Source organism: Propithecus coquereli, unplaced genomic scaffold (genome assembly GCF_000956105.1).
Source record: "Propithecus coquereli isolate 6110/MARCELLA unplaced genomic scaffold, Pcoq_1.0 Scaffold461, whole genome shotgun sequence".
NCBI lineage: Eukaryota > Metazoa > Chordata > Mammalia > Primates > Indriidae > Propithecus > Propithecus coquereli.
In genome coordinates, this window is record NW_012150408.1 from 1,196,922 (window position 1) to 1,214,301 (window position 17,380).

A 17,380-nucleotide genomic window follows, 5' to 3' on the forward strand; every position below is an offset into this window, starting at 1 on the left:
GCTGGTTTGCGTCCTGGTTGTGCGTTCCTCAAGTGGTTGTACTACCAAAGCACAGGGTTTACCCTCTTGAGCCTCTGTTTCCTCCTCTGTAGAATGGGGGCAACACTGTCTTTCCCATAGGATTGCACTGCCTTAAACAAAGATGCTCACCACTGCACGTAGCTGGCACTCAGTAATACTGATCTCCTCTCTCCCCCGCTCCCTCCTTGTTTACTTTCTTCTTGCCTATTAAGTAGCACATGCCTGTAACAGCTGAATGCAAAGGAAGAAACTGGAGCCAAGAGAGACAGGGCAATCCCAGTTTGAAGAATATCTCTCCGAGGTGTTGCTGTATTCCACACTCAGAAGAAAACCACATGCTCATTTTTGGTACATTCCTCAATTCAAACCACTATCTGTCTGAGAAGCCGCTAGTGAACTGTGGCCAAATTCTCCTTGGCCCCGAATCCAGCATCTGCAACATTCTTTTTTGTGGAAAATGACTCTTATCTCCTGCCCCAGCCCACTGAAGTTTGTCTCTAGGAAAGACAATAAGAATATTGTTGCCAAGCTGACTTGTTCTTATAGTATCCGAAGGAAAATTCCTTGTGTGAGGACTAATGCAATCTTTGGATCGGTGTTGGATCCCACTCAGAAATCTGAGGTCTGAGCAATCATTCTGTCTGTAAATCTGATCTTTGAGAACCATGATGTGAAAAGAACTGACATTCAGAACAATGCTCACCACTGACTCCCTGACAGCTTTCAAATGGTGCATCCCCAAATGTTGGGACGTCACCCTCAAGCACAGCTCTTCAGCTAATTCCGAAAGGTGCTTGTAGCTCAGGTCACCACTGCTCAAAATGGCCCCATCATGGACCCCATCAAGTTGGTGAAGGGTAAAATTAGTGTTGGGTCATGGTAGAGGCGAGGTTCCTCCTGGGCTCTCAGACAGTTGCAAGGAAGGAAGGAAGGGAATTAATTTTTAATGAGTGCTTACTGTGTACCTGGCACTGTTAGAGGCTTTCATATATATCTGCCTAGAAATTTTGCAAATGTCTTAACTTTGTGTCCTTGTATTATTTACCATGTTCTGATCGCATGACTGTATCTCCGAAATCTGAGCAGTAGAGGACTTGGCAGCCAGATGTGGGTTTGAATTCTGACTCTCCACACTAGAATGACAGCTCAGTGAGGGCAATATTTGTTCACTGCTGTATCCCCAGTGCCAGGAACAGCACCTTGCCTTGTATTGGTAGGGCATCAATACATATTTAAGTTGGATTATCAAGTGGGCTGCTTACTTAGCCTCTTTGAAGCTCTATTTTCCCAATAACAAAAGTAGGAAAAATAAAATCTACATCATAGGATTTTTAAAAATAATTAAAAAAAATTTGAAATAACTATAGATTCACATGCACCTATAAGGAATAATACAGAGAGATCCTGTGTACCCTTTCCCCCACATCATAGGATTTTTAAAAATAATTAAAAAAAATTTGAAATAACTATAGATTCACATGCACCTATAAGGAATAATACAGAGAGATCCTATGTATCCTTTCCCCCAGTGATGACATCTCATAAAACTACAGTACAATATCACAACCAGGGTATTGACATTAAGCAATCCATTGGTCTTGCAGGATTTCCTTTACAGGATTTTTACGTAAATTAAGTGCAATTATGCAGGCATAATGCTTAGCACAGTGCATGCATGTTGCAAACATTTAATAATGGTAGCTAATATCCTGTTAGGAGGCAGTACAGTGTAGCTTGGTGCTTCTCAAAGTGCAATGTGAATATGAGTCGCCTGGCTTGGAAGCTTGTCCAAATGCAGATTCTAATTCAGTCAGTCCGGGCAGGGCCTGGGAGCCTGCATTTCTGGGGATGCATTTTCTTTGATAATTTCCAGCTTTGTATTTTCTCTATTCTCTTTTTTTTTTCTTTTGGTTTTCCCTTATTCAAGTGTTTAGTCTCTTAAGTTGGTCTTTTATGTCTCATATTTTCCTCTAACATTTTCCATATTTTTATCTTTTTGCTTGTACCTTTTGGGAGACTTCCTTTCTTCCCATTTTTTAAATTTAACTTTACATTTTTAAAACTCATATTTTTACATTTAAGAGCACTTTCATATTCTGTTTTTTGTCCACACTCTCCTGTTATAGGGTTTACATAATATTATATTTTTCTTTTTTAGTTCAAATTATTCTATATCCTCTGGGATCAGCTTTTTATTTTCACACTCTAAGTTTTCCTCATATGTCTGGTGATTTTTTATTATCTATTCATATTTAAAATAGAAGGCCTACATAGCTGTTGTGAGTTTCTTCTGAGTAATTAGAATTATGTTTGAGCTGGTTCTTTCTCATCAGTAGGAATTCTTACTACTGCGTGGAATAGGACGGGGCTGGGTGGATTTACTGGTAGTCTTTACTTTATGGGGACAGATCCCTAAAATTTCAGAATAAGATAGAAGGCTTAGCTTCTACCTGAGGCAGTCAGTCTGCAGACACTGAGTAGTAGAGGCATGAGCAGCTGGACTTCAGAGTCAGACTGCCAGGGTTTAATTCTTGTTGTACCCTTATTGTCTTTAAGATCTTGGACAAGTTATTTAACATCTCCACGTTTCGGTTTCTTTGTGTGCATAATGGGACGACTTATAGTTCTTGCCTTCTAGGACTGCTGTGGGGCTGAAATTAGGTAATTGTCATAAAGCACTCAGAGTGGTACCTGGAGCACAGTGAGTGCTCATCACACATCAGTTATTATTGTTTTAGATGATTTCTTATCCTTTCCTCTCTCATTGAGATAAGATCATTTTGAGTTTTTCCACTGGTTACTTTGGTCCCCAGAAAAGTAGAAATCCACCTGTTCTCACAGTGTGAGAAGACAGAGAAGTTCCCGCTAGAAGGGATTTTTAGAGCTCTTCTAGGCCAAAAACGGCAAACATGTGCTTCACTAGTTTTTGTTCCCTGCCCAGAGCAGACATTACTAATCAATCTTGACACTTTTTTACTGAGCCTCAGCTGTGCTGCCAGAGCCCCTCTTAAGAGAGGGCACCAGGCAGAGAGGGTGCTCAAAATGAAAGCTGTTTGCCAAACCTGATCTGGTCTAAGCTCCTCACAGACAAGGAGACTTGGACCCAGAGGAGTGAAATGACTGCCCTGGGCTCACATGGTCGCCTGGAGACTGAGTCTGAACTAGAACCCACATTTTCTCACTCAGCGTTTTTCATGGAACAAGTTGGAGTAAAGAGAAGAACAGGAGAGGCTCATGCAAGCACAGCACAAGCAAAGGGACGTGGGGTAGAAAAATACATTCTTCACAGATAGGTTAGAGCACTGAGGAGAACAATGAAAGAGTATGTGTGCTACGAGCATTTCGGATTGGCAGCCATTGTTTCCCTTATTTTTCCCTTATGACGTGGGAGACAAATTGAAAAATAAAGTACCTATTGGCAATTGGTGTGGAAAAGAAAACTGTTCTTTATAAATGCTCACTAATTGAAGAGCCTTGAGAAATCACAAGGAGCCAATGGAAAGGCAAAGTCCTTATTCCTGGTTAACTGAACTCCTTGGAGCCATCAGCGTGTGGCATTGGTGGTGGCTGCCTTGGGGCCATCCCACCTCCACCTGCTGACGGTGGACCACAGCTCTCATCACCGGCCCCTGCCTGGCTTCACTGGCTCTCGTGGATGCGTGGCTTCCAGGTAGACCAGCTTGCAGCCACTTCTGTGGACTAGTTGAGAGAGAAGAACCAGATTCTCTCTGAGCAATTTGAACTCCGAAGGACCAAAGGAGTCAGTTATCAGTCGGGGCAGAAGCCAAAAGGGACACCAGGGACAGCAACGAGGGAGCCAAAGCCGTGAGGAAACTCCCTGGCAGAGAGATGAGGAAGAATTAGATGAGGGAGGAGGCACAAAGAGAGGAAGGGAACCTGACCCACAACTCTGTGGCCATGCGTGAGAGGCACAATAACGCCCACAAGCATCCGTCGGTTCTCTGCACTTTCTTTTTCCTTTTAATTTTGAAGATGTTTTAATACGAAAAGTTTTAAACATATGTCAGAGTAGGTGGAACAGTGTGACCTCCCCTCCCTCTCCCGCTGCCGCCTCACACCCCGACACCCCCTCATGCCCACCCGCACTGGTCACACTGCGCCAGTCTTGTGTCTCCTCTGCGTCCACTCACTCACCTCCTTTCTTAATTGTTTTTTTAAAATAAACTGGTACATTTACAAAATCCGTAGTTTGAAACATTTTCATTAGTGATCTATATACAGCCTATCTTTGTTTAGTTAGCTACTTAAGTAGTACAGTATTTGTTCTCTTATAGATTTGGCCTATTTTTTTTCTTTAGTCCCTTATACATTTTTTTTTTTTGAGACAGAGTCTCACTCTGTTGCCCATCACTTAATTGTTTTTATTTATTTTTTATCTTTATTTTTAGATTTTTTAAATTTATGTTTTGATTTCAGAATATTACGGGGGTACAAACACTTTGGTTAGATAAATTGCCTTTGCCCTGAGTCAGAGCTACAAGCATGCCCCTCCCCCAGACAGCATGCGCCGCACCCATTAGATGTGAATTTACCCATGCCGTCCTCCCTCCTCCCAAAGAATGTTACTTACATATGTGCACATTCGTGTTGATCAATTAGTACCAATTTAGTGGTGAGTACATGTGGTGCATGTTTTTCCATGCTTGTGACACTTCACTTACGAGAATGGGCTCCAGCTCCATCCAGGATAATACTAGATCACCATTGTTTTTCTGGCTGAGCAGTACTCCATGGTATACATATACCACATTTTATTAATCCGCTTATGTATTGATGGGCACTTGGGTTGTTTTCACATCTTTGCAATTGTGAATTGTGCTGCTATAAACATTCGAGTGCAGATGTCTTTTTTATAGAATGTCTTTTTTTCCTTTGGGTAAATACCCAGTAGTGGGATTGTTGGATCAAATGGTAGTTCTATTTTTAGTTCTTTGAGGTATCACCAGTAGTTGCTTTTTTTTTTTTTTTTTTTTTTTTTGAGACAGAGTCTCACTGTGTTGCCCAGGCTAGAGTGCCGTGGCATCATCCTAGCTCACAGCAACCTCAAACTCCTGGGCTCAAGCGATCCTCCTGCCTCAGCCTCCCGAGTAGCTGGGACTACAGGCATATGCCACCATGCCCGGCTAATTTTTTCTATATATTTTTTAGTTGTCCAATTAATTTCTTTCTAATTTTAGTAGAGACGGGGTCTCGCCCTTGCTCAGGCTGGTTTCGAACTCCTGAGCTCAAACAATCCGCCCGCCTCGGCCTCCCAGAGAGCTAGGATTACAGGCGTGAGCCACCGCGCCTGGCCACCAGTAGTTGTTTTTAACAGTGAACCTATGAACCTACCAAGGCAGGACCTTAGCAGTACAATCTGGCCAACGGTTCTCTCCCACTCAGTCTCCTGCCTGCCCACCCCCGAGCCCTGCCCAGGTAATTCTGGCATCGTCCTTCTCCGACCTCTTTTCTATATAGTTTTATTGCAGGTACTTCTAAAATTATTTTTCATTTTATTTTTAACATTACAAGTAGAGTATTTTGCTGTACATGATCTTTCAGGACTAAGTTTTTTCACTTTATTTTGTCAAGATCCGTCCACATTGCTGCAGGTCACTGTCAGTCATTCGATAGGCCGCCATGAACTCTTCTTCGTCTGCCGCGTCCCAGTCCCATGTGTCTGTCTTCTGCACAACTAAAACAGCCAGACTAAAACGTGCAGGCCTAGAGGTTGCCACAGCTAAGTCACACTAATGCTGATGTAAGGCAAAGAGTGAGATTAATCCTTGCAAAGGTTGAAGACTGGTCACGTCCACGAGAAAAGGTCCCCTGTCCCCATGATTTATTTGCAGAGTAAGCTTCACTCTAAGCAGTGATGGAAATTAAAGAGGCAGCTTTAGGACCTCCACACTGACCCGAAATGGAAATCATTTAGCAGCAAACAAATGGCGATGTTGTCATAAAGATCAAATGAGATAATGATATGTGGGAATGCTTGGTAAACCCTAGGCCATTTCTATAAATGTGTGGCTGTATTATTATTGCTATCGTTATTCATTTGCATTATCTGGCCAATCATGTTCCTCTCCCTCCATGATTAAGGTGGGTGTTTTTTATAAGGTGCCAGCAGGACTGGATTTAAGTCAGGAAGAGAGAAAGGAGGAGATATGAACATTCATTAAATATCTCTGTCTAGCCCTTAGTGCCTGCAACGGCTCTTCAAAATAAGTATTATCCCTGTTTTACAGATGAGAAAACTGAGGCTTCATAACTTGCCCAAAGTCCTATAACGCATGGAGGTGGAGTTTGGATTCACATCCAGGTCTGCCTGACTCCAAACCCTTTTTCTGTCTTTCCACTTTTCCAGAATCTGCCCAAGCAGTCCTCATTCTTTCCTCACTCCCTGTCTGAATTTGGCAGTATGAAAATCTCCCATTTAAGATCTTTCCCAGGATTTCTCTTTCCCTAGTCTGAGATTATTGATGAACTGAAACAGAGTCTAGGTGAGAATACCTTTGGGAGAACTGGGAGCTTTACCCAACTTTAATCTGTGACTTTTAATCCAGGAACCAAGAAAGCTGGCTATGCCTGGGCTCACTTGTCACTTGAGCTGTCCCATCTCCAGTGGCCCCGTGTGGACTGGAGGAGAGTGAATTTCACAAGGGGCCACAAGACCTGGGCAACACCGCCACCTGTTCTAGGTAAACCGTTTAATCTCATTGTAAAATGGAACTATTAATACCTGTCCTGCATATCCAACAGGGGCCAAGAGCAAACGAAATACTGTGCTGTGCCTTGATATGATCAGATGAGGCAACAGATGGGAAAACAGTTTGAACACTGCAAAGCAATTTTTTTCTTTGCAGCACTAATGTAAGCTGGTATTTGTTTTTATTGTTATCCTTCCCTTTCCGCAGAGCCCTCTCTCAGGGAAAGCCCTCACAGTAATGACTGAGGGTTGAGAACAGCCAGAAGGCAAGCAACATGAAGCCATTTAAAGCGAGCCAGAGGAAGTCCAGTCTCTGACTATTTATTTTATGAAGTTAGCGGCTGGATATGTTAAACAAATGTTTTCTTAATTGTGGCAGTATGCGAAAACAATGGGGCAAGGGTTGCCGGGGATCGGGGAGTAGCAGGCCTCCACCCCCCGTACCCCTTACCACCAAATCCCTGGAGAATGACAGGAAAAAATTAAAGACAGGCCTTTTCTTTTCGTGGTCACATGTCTGCGCGGCTGCTGTAACCAGAACCTGTGCCAATTAGGAACGTTTCACCTCCTCCTCCCGGCCCCGCCCCGGGCGCGTTTCGGAGCGGGCCGGGTCCTGGACTCCAGGAGTTCGCCCAGCTCCGCGCACGCTGCCGTGCGAGCGGCCGGAGGGGCTCTCTCCCCGCGCTCTCCCTCCCACGCTGTTTTGATTTACTGGGACTTCCTCCTCCGGGCCAGGGAGGGGAAGCCGCCGCCGCGCGCCCGCGCCCGGGCTGTGTGTGCGTGTGCGAGAAGTGAGTGGCGGCGTGCGAAATGCGGTAATGGGAGGAGACCGAGCCGCGGCCGAGTGCCCCGGACTGCAGCGGCCGTTGTGATCGCGGCGGCGCCGAGCACACCCTGCCGACGCAAGTGCGACCGTGCCTCCAGGTGCGTGCGGCCGCCCGCCCGCCTGGGCAGTGCGGCTTGGGCGAGCGGCGGTGCCGCGAGGGCGAGGCAGGAGCCAGGCCGGCGCCCCGCGGAGCGCGGGAGGCGGCGGTGCGCGGGCGTGGGCGCCCACCCGGGCCCCGGGGTGGTCCGCCCGCCCTCGGGCTGCCGGCTGCCTGCGAGCCGGTACGGCCCCGGCTCCGAAGCCGAGGGCAGCGTGGGTGCCGCAGGGCTGGGTCGAATTCCGCGCACTTGCGAGGCGGGGAAGGGGCAGCAGGGCCAGGGGCTACGGAGTACGGCTGGACCGTGGACGTCGGTGTCACGTGTGCCGTGTCCACTACGCGCCGGAACCTGCCGTGTGCGTGCGGGGAAGGTGCCTGGCCCGCGGCGGCGGGCACCTGGGCCCGCACGGAATGCTGAGGTGCGTTCCCACTGGCTGGGCCTCGGGGGAACGGGGGCGTGTGCGGTGCTGTGTCCACGCGCCCTGCCCGGCCCGAGCGCCTCGAAGGGCGGCGCGGCGAGCACCGGCCCCTGCGCACGTTGGCTGCCCGAGCGCCCGGGCACCGGCGGGGTAGGTACGAGCTGCAGCCGGCGCGCGGCGGCCGGGGGAGGGGAAACGGCCGCTCCGCGCCGCGCGAGGCCCCGCCCCGCTTCCCTCGGGCTCACCTGGGCTCGGCCCCCACCTGCCGGGTGGGAGGGGCGTGTCCGGGGGCGTGTCCCGGCCGGCCTGGCAGAGCCCGGGCGAGAGTGGGCGGCACCTCATTCCAGGGATTCCTCGCGCTCCCGCGCTCGCGCCCGTCGCCGAGCCGGCCGAGCGCGCGCGGCCCGCGTGTGCGTGTGTTTGGGGGACAGCCGGTGCGGGAGCGCGGGCGCGAGCGCGCCTGTGCGTTGGCGCGTCCCCGAGTGCGCCCCGGGCGCCGGGTCCTGCCTTGCCAGCCCCCCGCGGGGCCCGGCCGGCCAGTGGCGGGCGCGCCCACAGCCGCCCGGCGGTGAGTGCGGTGTGACCCGGCCGGCGGGGCTGTGCTGGGCTCAGCAGGGCTGGCCCGGAGCGGGACCGGGGACGCCCCGCGGAGGGAGGAGGTGGCTTGTCCTAGCGGGGCGGCTCGTGAGGCTCCCGGCGGGAACGGAGGCGTCTGAGTCCGGGAGGGACGGTCCGTGCCCTGGCGGGGTCCGAGTGGAGGGCGTCCTGGGCCGGGGAGGAGGCCCGGCGCTCTGCACCTCTCGGTCCCGGCCCCCGCAGGGGAGGGCCGGGGTGCGGGACTGCGGGGTGGACCGGCCCCTGGGACGGACGCTGTCCTCTGCGAATACTTCCTGCCCCCTCCCCAAAACAGAATCACACTCTTCCTGCACTGCGCGCAGGCCCAGCCGAAGAGCAAAGGGCTTTTTCTTTTTTGTTTTGCTTAAAGTCTCCTTTGATTCATCACATTAAGACATTTAAATGTTTTAGGTTATGATGACAGTACTTGCTGGGACTATTAGTATTTATGTGCTTTACTGGCATGTGTTCGTCTGTTTAAACTAGATGATTAAAAAAATCGGTTTCACTTTGATCGTTGGTGCTGTCTGTTTGCTGGCTGTGTTTCCTTCTCTGTGGTTAATAAGAACCAGCAGCCCGGCGCGGGGGCGGCTCTTCCCGGTTCTGTCAGCAGCTGCTTGCCCCCTCTATTTCCCAGTTTGTGGAGTTTTAATATCTTTTTCTAAATTCAAGCCTACCTTTACTAAAAAGCAGGCTGGCGTTTGTTTCCTAAACATTCAAAGACAAAACCCAGTTAATTTGCCTGTTAGGATTGGAAGGTCAGTTTTGCATACCATGTTAGCATACCAAACTTTAACTCTTTGCTCCGGTCTCTCAGTCCACGGCCTTGACGTTCATTGCCTCCTGCTTGTATCCTATGAGTGTGCACGTGACTGCGAGGGGAGTAGAGTGGGCCGTCCAGAGACCTTGGGGTCCGCGGCATTCGGGCTTTATGGTGTGGCCTCGGGACAAGCTATTTATCATCTCTAAATCTCAGTGCTCTAAATTTAAATAATGCGTTTATAAATACTTTTATCAGAAGTTTCTTGTCTTAACACTCAAAACAGTTTTGTGTTTTTTTGCGTGTTTCCTGTTACATCTGGCTGAAAAGTCATCTCCTCCACGGTGGAAATGATGTAAACCCCTCAATTTGTTGTTTAACTTTGGCAAAATTTTAATCCCAGGCTGATTTCCCCTGCCACCGTTTTTTCACACTTATGGGCAGCCTGCCTTTGCCTTCCATTCGGAAGGGAATGCAAACTAATTTTTATGTTGACCAAAACACAATACAATTAAGAAGATAATTCTGCTATAAATAGCCATGGACTACATTCCAAAACTGTGAATGTTGTAGTAAAAACAGCTCTGGAGTATTTTTTCTAGAAACTTGAGTTTGAGTTCTATCTGTGTCATCTACTAGGTTTGTGACCAGAGCAAGTTACTTATAGTTAACCTTTGTGTTTTATTTTCCTCTGTAAGAGGGTGATAATATTTGTTCCAATACATCACAGAGTTTTAAGGATTACAGCGAATAATGTGGTTTGAAAGTATTTTGTATCATTTTATTTATAAAAGTCTTTGAAGATTTGAAAGAGCTTCATAGACACAGCCCTTGCTGCTTCCCCCAACTGATTTAGAACTATGATTTTACTTGAAGATTTTTTTTTTTTTTTTGAGACAGAGTCTCACTCTTTTGCCCGGGCTAAAGTGAGTGCTGTGGCGCCAGCCTAGCTCACAGCAACCTCAAACTCCTGGGCTCAAGCGATCCTTCTGTCTCAGCCTCCTGAGTAGCTGGGACTACAGGCATGCACCACCATGCCCGGCTAATTTTTTTTATATATTTTTAGTTGTCCGATTAATTTCTTTCTATTTTTAGTAGAGACGGGGTCTCGCTCTTGCTCAGGCTGGTTTCGAACTCCTGAGCTCAAACAATCTGCCTGCCTCAGCCTCCCAGAGTGCATTTACAGGTGTGAGCCACTGCGCCTGGCCTTACCTGAAGATTTTAACATACAGGAGAATTATGAAACAAATTTAACTTTTAAATGTTTTGTAATGGGAAATTCCTTTTAAGTCCTTGTGGAGTCAGCCTTGTTACCAGCCTCTCTCTTGTGGTTCCCAAAACATCCAAAGGGCGATTTTACTTTGCGTCTCTTCTGGGTATCTCTCTTGGATATTTTTGCTGTGCAGCTTTTTGCCTTAATAAAATAATAAGTAGAGTAAAAATAATAAAAGTTGTTTTGTAACTTTGAACATGACTTAATAAAATACTAAAAGTTGTAAGTTCAGGAGGTAAAAGTCAAATACATGGATAATTTTAATGTTCCATTTTAGTCAAATACATGAAATTATGACACTGCAGGGTGATTTTTTGACATGTCGAGTTGTCTGTTTATTGCCTGTGTTAGATGAGCTGTTGCTGCTATGAGAACCTGGTAAAAGAGAAAGTTTTTCTTTGTATGAAAAAGTTTCTGCAAGGTATGTTAACTGAGGCTCATTTGTGATTCTTTCAGGGAGACTCTAAAGTTTATGAAGTCTGTATGTGGGAGTTTAGTAAAACAGTAAAGTGAATGCTGCTAATCGGTCTGTGGCTATTTAGGATCTGTCCCCATTTTAAAAAACAAACAAACAAAACCCCCAAAACAAGAAAAATAAAACTCCAAAACTCCAACAACTTAAGAACTGGATTGCCAAATCTTGATCATATAAACTGACAAGGTAGGAAAAGAAGGAGTGCAAGAGGTACCGAAACCAGAAAAATTCTTTCTACCTAGATTACAATGTAATAGCTCTTCTGCAAAGGAGGAAAACCTTGTAGAATGTACTTTCTGTGTCTCATGCCTCAGGTCCGATAACCAGATCCTCATTCTTGGATTCCATATTTATGAATTTGCCTACTCACTAAAATTTATTTGTAACCCCCAAATCAGTGCTGTGGTGCTTTCTTGTACATTTGTGGACATGTGCAGGGTGGGCAAAAATTTGAGTCTCTCAATGCACAGAGACCCTCCCCCCCAGTGGGAGTCAAAAAAAGCAATACTCCACCTTCTTGTTTCAGCTCTTAACACTGTAAAGAACTGTGTTTTTTGCAGTTTGTTTAGTACCACATTTTTTCACATTTTTGTGCTTTTTGTTGGCAGTTTGCTATTTAAAATGGCCTCCAAGTGGTGCTGAAGTGTTGTCTAGTGTTGTTCAGCCAAGAAGGCTGGGATATACTGTATGGAGAAAATACATGTATTAGATGAGCGTCATTCAGGCATGAGTTACAGTGCTGTTGGCCATAAGTTTAATGTTAGTGAATGCACAATAGGTATTAAGTGAGGTGTCTTTAAACAGAAACACACATAAAACAAGGTTATATATTGATAGTTGACAAAAATGTGACCAGAGGCTCAAAGGAACCTAACCCTGTGTTTCCCCTAGGAAAAGTGGTTTATTATTCACTAATTGAGTGTTCATGGAGATTTTATAGAACACAACTACTGTGAATAACAAGAATTGACCATATTTACTGGTGGAAATAACTAGAGTGCAACCTAATGGTACATTGTGTCATGAGTCAGATGAGTTTATCTAGGCTCTAATAGACTGAGAGTTGAGATTTTGGAACAATGGAGAGTTAGACCTGGGGTATTTATTATAGGAAGTTTGCTAACTTGAACTGTGATGCAATCTGTCTCTTATTCTTGGGAGTGATAGGTCCCTGGCCCCTCAGCAATTGTGAATAAGAAATCCTAAGTATCCAAATAAAATAAATGCAAGAACAAAACAAGAAGAGCTAAAGAGTTTCCCTTATTTCATGTGCAGTGCTGTATAAATCTGAAGTCTTGAAAATTAAGAGATAGATTCTTATTAGCCTAACTATGAGAAAGAAAAGCATAGTTCATTTTTGTTCAGGCTGACAACAGCACTGAAAAATAGTGGGAATTGGTCATTTGCTCAAAAAGTCCAGGCGAATTTTATTTTCCCCCTTAGATACAGCAGTGTCAGTGTGGGCCCACCATACAGTTACTTTCAGGGAGCACTTTAGGGAGATGGGTGAACTTCACCCAGCAGTAAGAATTTTACGCCAGCATCAGGCAGCCTTGCACAGGGTCATAGAATGTGCTATAAAGTTTGGTTTTGCAGCTCAGCCAGTATAGATGGCCCCCAACTGGAACATGGTCAACTTTAGTACAGTCTATGCATTCACATAGTTTTCACTGATACCAAACTGTATTGTAGTAACCGAGGGTTTTAGTCACTGTATGGTGGCACTACTGTGGTGGCCGGGGTAGTTGTTATGAGTAAATATCACATCCCAGCCCTCCCACAGGGTGAGGAGGGCCGTGGAGTCAGGCCTTGGGCCACTTTAGCATCAGAAAACCTCAAGTGGTTAGTTGAGCATTTGTTCAGGGTTTCTACCCAGAGTGGTATCCCTGTATTCAGTCCAGGCTAACTGAGGTCTCACTGTTGGGGTGATGAGAAGTGGAGACAAGCAGTAGGCAGAGCTGAGTTGATGGCAGGCACCTGAAGTTACCGGTGCCTGCTATCTAATGTGCCCTACTTTGGAGGATAAGAGATTGATGCTGCCCAACCTATAGACCTGCCTCCTGCAGAGGTTCGCGGGAGGGCCGTTAAACCCTTATGGAAAGGGTACAGACCTGTACCAACATACCAACTTCTAGGACAATGAGAGAACTGCCAATGGAACCGGCTCTTGTTCTGGGGATTATGCTTGAGGTTGGCAGGCACCTGAAAGAAGCCTAATTAGGGATTTTATGCATATATATATATACACACACACACACACACACACACACAGACACATACATATACTCTCTGGAAATAGACATAGAACATGCAGATATATTGTTCAAATTTCAGACATTTAACCTAATGAGTTTTCAGGAATGATTATGTGTAGAAGTGAGGAATTAGATGTATGAAGCTAACCAAGTCCTCCTGACATTGTATCTGATACGGTGCTTCAAATTATGGCATGATGGGCCAGTTATTCATGCTTGGAACCTGCCTAGATAAGGACAGCTAGAATAGCAAAGGATCCATCTATTTGTGCTTATTCTTTGATAGTATGACTACCGAAAGCGTATTTTGAGCAAGAGCTGGCTTCTGTTTAGAAAGGTAGCATACAATTTAAGGTGGTGAGAAGTACAAGCACCAAGCTGAAAAATTTAAAGTATCTGGACCTTAGCAGTTTGCCACTGGAACTTAACAGCAGGTTTTCTTGAGCATGACTAAGTAGATATTGTCCTGTTCTGATACTGAACTTGCTCTTGGAGCCGGAAGTCCTGACGGCTTTGGCTTGACTCCTCTGTAGCTGTGGCCCCAGGAATCCTATGGCTCTGTGGGCCGTTGCCAGTGTTGTCGTTCATCCCAGTCTCAGTGTCAACTCATCTGGTGTGACAGTTGTCTTACCTGCCTTGACTGCCATCAGTGTGACTACATGCCTACCTTAATTAAAAGAAAGTCAAATACAGCATGGTGTTCATGTTACTGAGAAGAGAGGGCTTGTTTCCCTTTGCCCACGGTGGAAACTGTAGCGTTACTGCCTGATGTGTGTGTCAAGGTATAGGGGAAAGAACAAAGGCTAGAAGCTTTGGATGCTGATGGAAGGTTTGTTTTGTTTTCTTGGGTAACTTAAGCTATTAATAAATAATCATGCTTTTCTCCACAAACTCTTTAAGATGATAAACTTAAGGATAGTAAAAATAGCACTGGATGGTGAATCAGGAGAGTTGGATATTCTAGTCTTAGCTTCTTTAGGAAGTTACTTATATTCTTGGTGCCTCAGTTTTTCATCTGTGGAATAGTAACAATAATCATATTTGGCCATGTAGCCTATCTCACAGTTTGGTTGTGAGAATCCTATGAGGTCATTTTTGTGAATATGTTTTGAAAAAGTATGGCTATACAGTTATAAGGTGATGGTAGTGGTAGAATGATAAAATCTATTTCTTTATAAGGCATTTTCAGTTATGTCATTTAATGCACATCACAAGCTTGTGATCATAGGAAATTAGGCAATGTTTTTACCATGTTCTTTTAAGTGAGGAAACTAGGGCCTGGAGAGGTTAAATGACTGACCCAGGCCACGCATGGTGGGTCACATCTGTAATCTTAGCACTTTGGGAGGCCCACAAGGTGGGAGGATTGCTTTAGGCCAGGAGTTTGAGACCAACGTGAGCAACATGGCGAGCCCCCGTCTCTACAAAAAAGAAAATAAAAAATTAGCCGAGCATGGTGGCATGCGCCTATAGTCCCAGCTACTCAGGAGGCTGAGGCAGAAGGATGGCTTGAGCCCAGGAGTTCAAGGTTGCAGTGAACTATGATGACGCCACTGCACTCCAGCCTGGGCAACAGAGTGAGACCCTGTCTCAAAATGAATGAATGAATGGCCTGTATAATTACTGTTAGACATCTGGAGCAAGGCCTAGAACAAAATAGGCTTTCAGGGATTAATTATTGATTGAATGAATGAAGGATTTAAAGTAGGGCTCAAACGTAGGTATTCTGTTGCTGAAGTCCTGGCTCTGTTGACTTAGCAGATGGTAAAGTGTGAAAAGAAAAAAAGCATTACACCAATGAGAGATATTCTTAGCAAGAAGAGCAGAGAGGGATGATTTGAATGTTGGCTGCTGACAGGAAGAATTGTGCTGCACGAAGTTGATGGTGCATCAGTTGGTGTACTGTGGGGAGGAAACAGCTAGGAGGATGTTAAAGCTATGAAACTGTGCTTGCATGTGACCACCAGAATCTGGTGACAGTTTGGTCTGATTTTTCATTTCAGTTTTCCTTCTTGCTGAGACTGCCAGCTAGCCAGATCAACCATAGTGTGATCTGCATTGGGTATGAGTTGCTCAAGGGCAGGGAGTTTACTTTTCCTTTTCTGGAATGTCCAAGTATAGTGTTTGGCAGAAATAGGAGATACCCAATGAATGGCTGTAAATTCTTGATGGCTAAAAAAGCTGTCCACTCCATGCCATGGTGCGGTAGCTCAGACTTGTAGGTTTGTCCTACCATTGTGCATTGTTGGCTGAGGCCTAGTTGGTTAGCCCAGGGAGTGGTCCTGGTGGGGGGATAGAATTTGCACTCCTGACGGAACAGGGCCAGCTGGAGTTAGGGATAGTGAATAGTGTGCATCTGAAACTTGGAGATGCCATCAGGTGTTTCAAGATAGTGATGTCTTCCTGTTTCTGACTTTTGGCCAGGTTACAATGTGTGTGGCAGGAACATCAGGCAGCTTGAATGTGATTCCTCCCACCCTGACCTCCACCTGTAACCAAGACAGTTGCTCCACGTTTTCATACTATTCCTTAAATTATGCTGCAGCTAGCCACTGTCACTGGAGAGCCTTGGAGTGAGCACTCCTGGTGCTCCTGCTTTCATCTTGGAAGTCTCCTTGGAAAACTTCCATACATCTTGGAATTCCATTCCCTTCCTTGAAAAGCAGTATAATCTAACATGCCCCATACTTCTGTTCCCAAGATAGGTGCCCTTCTCCCCTGTTGATCAAAAAGGGACAGTTTTTTGTGGAAGGTCAAAAGGTGGCTTCAAATTTATAGCCAAGCTTGTCATTAGCACTGAATGCTCCTGAATTTTAGTACCTTTAGAATTGATACCTATTCTTCCCAAATTCTCAACCTTAAGCTATTTGAAAGATCATATTATTTGGGGATAAGGGAGTCTGAGGAAAGGAATGTAGGATGACAGAGAAAACATATGACCATTGCCTGAAAAAAAAAAACCCACAACAAAATATACGTCTGTTCATGATGGGTTATGTTCGTATTTGACAACGATGGGAAAAGGTGAATGTGGATAGACCAGAAATGGGTTTGCAGTACGGTGGAACACCCTAAAAATGCACTTTATGTCTTTTTCTGGAGCCACAGTCTTCTCACTTTAATGATGTTGTTATGTTCCAGGTGTCAGCATTTCAAGTGATTATATTTTGGGTTATCACTATGTTCTTTTTTTTTTTTTTTTTTGAGACAAAGTGGGGGCTCTGTGGCCCCGGCTAGAGTGCAACAGCACGATTAGCTCACAGCAACCTCAAACTCCTGGGCTCAGGCAATCCTCCTGCCTCAGTCTCCCAAGTAGCTGAGACTGCAGGCATGCGCCACCATGCCCGGCTAATTTTATCTATATATTTTTAGTGGTCCAGCTAATTTCTTTCCATTTTTAGTAGAGACGGGGTCTTGCTCTTGCTCAGGCTGGTCTCCAACTCCTGGCCTCAAGCGATCTTCCCGCCTCTGCCTTTCAAAGTACCAGGATTACAGGTGTGAGCCACCATGTCGGGCCCACTATATTCTAATATAAAAACTACAGAAAAAAGGCGTTATTGGGACATACCTAGATTTACTTTCCAGATGCTGCATAATCTTTTGTGAAAGATGGTGGATAATGCATGATCATACAGAAAATAAACCAGACATGTCACCTTCCTGCTTAAAGTTTTCCAGACTGCTCACGGGTTTTCGCCACGTGGAACGAAGTCTCGGCGTGGGGTGCCCCGCGGCACGCACGAGCAGCCCCGCCAGCTTCAGCCGGCCACTTGGTCTCCTTCCGCGTCGCCTGTCCAGCTTCTGTCTCTGTGGGTCTGTCTGTTTCGCATGTGCTGTTCGTTGCCTGCTCTCTCCTGGCCCTCCTTACCGTTTCTCTGGCTAATTTCTCTCGTCCTTTAGGTCTCAGCCTTCCATTCGTCTCCCCAGACC

The 17,380-nt window shown here is 45.9% G+C and overlaps 1 protein-coding gene across 1 annotated transcript in view; it reads left to right on the forward strand.

Moving 5' to 3' along the window:
- The first annotated feature begins 7,305 nt into the window (after nucleotides 1–7,305).
- Nucleotides 7,306–17,380, forward strand: part of VGLL4 (vestigial-like family member 4) — a 158,118-nt gene continuing 148,043 nt past the window's right edge. The window contains exon 1 of the mRNA XM_012655161.1: nucleotides 7,306–7,654. The gene's annotated coding sequence lies outside the window, so the exon portion shown is untranslated. The remainder of the gene's footprint in view (nucleotides 7,655–17,380) is intronic.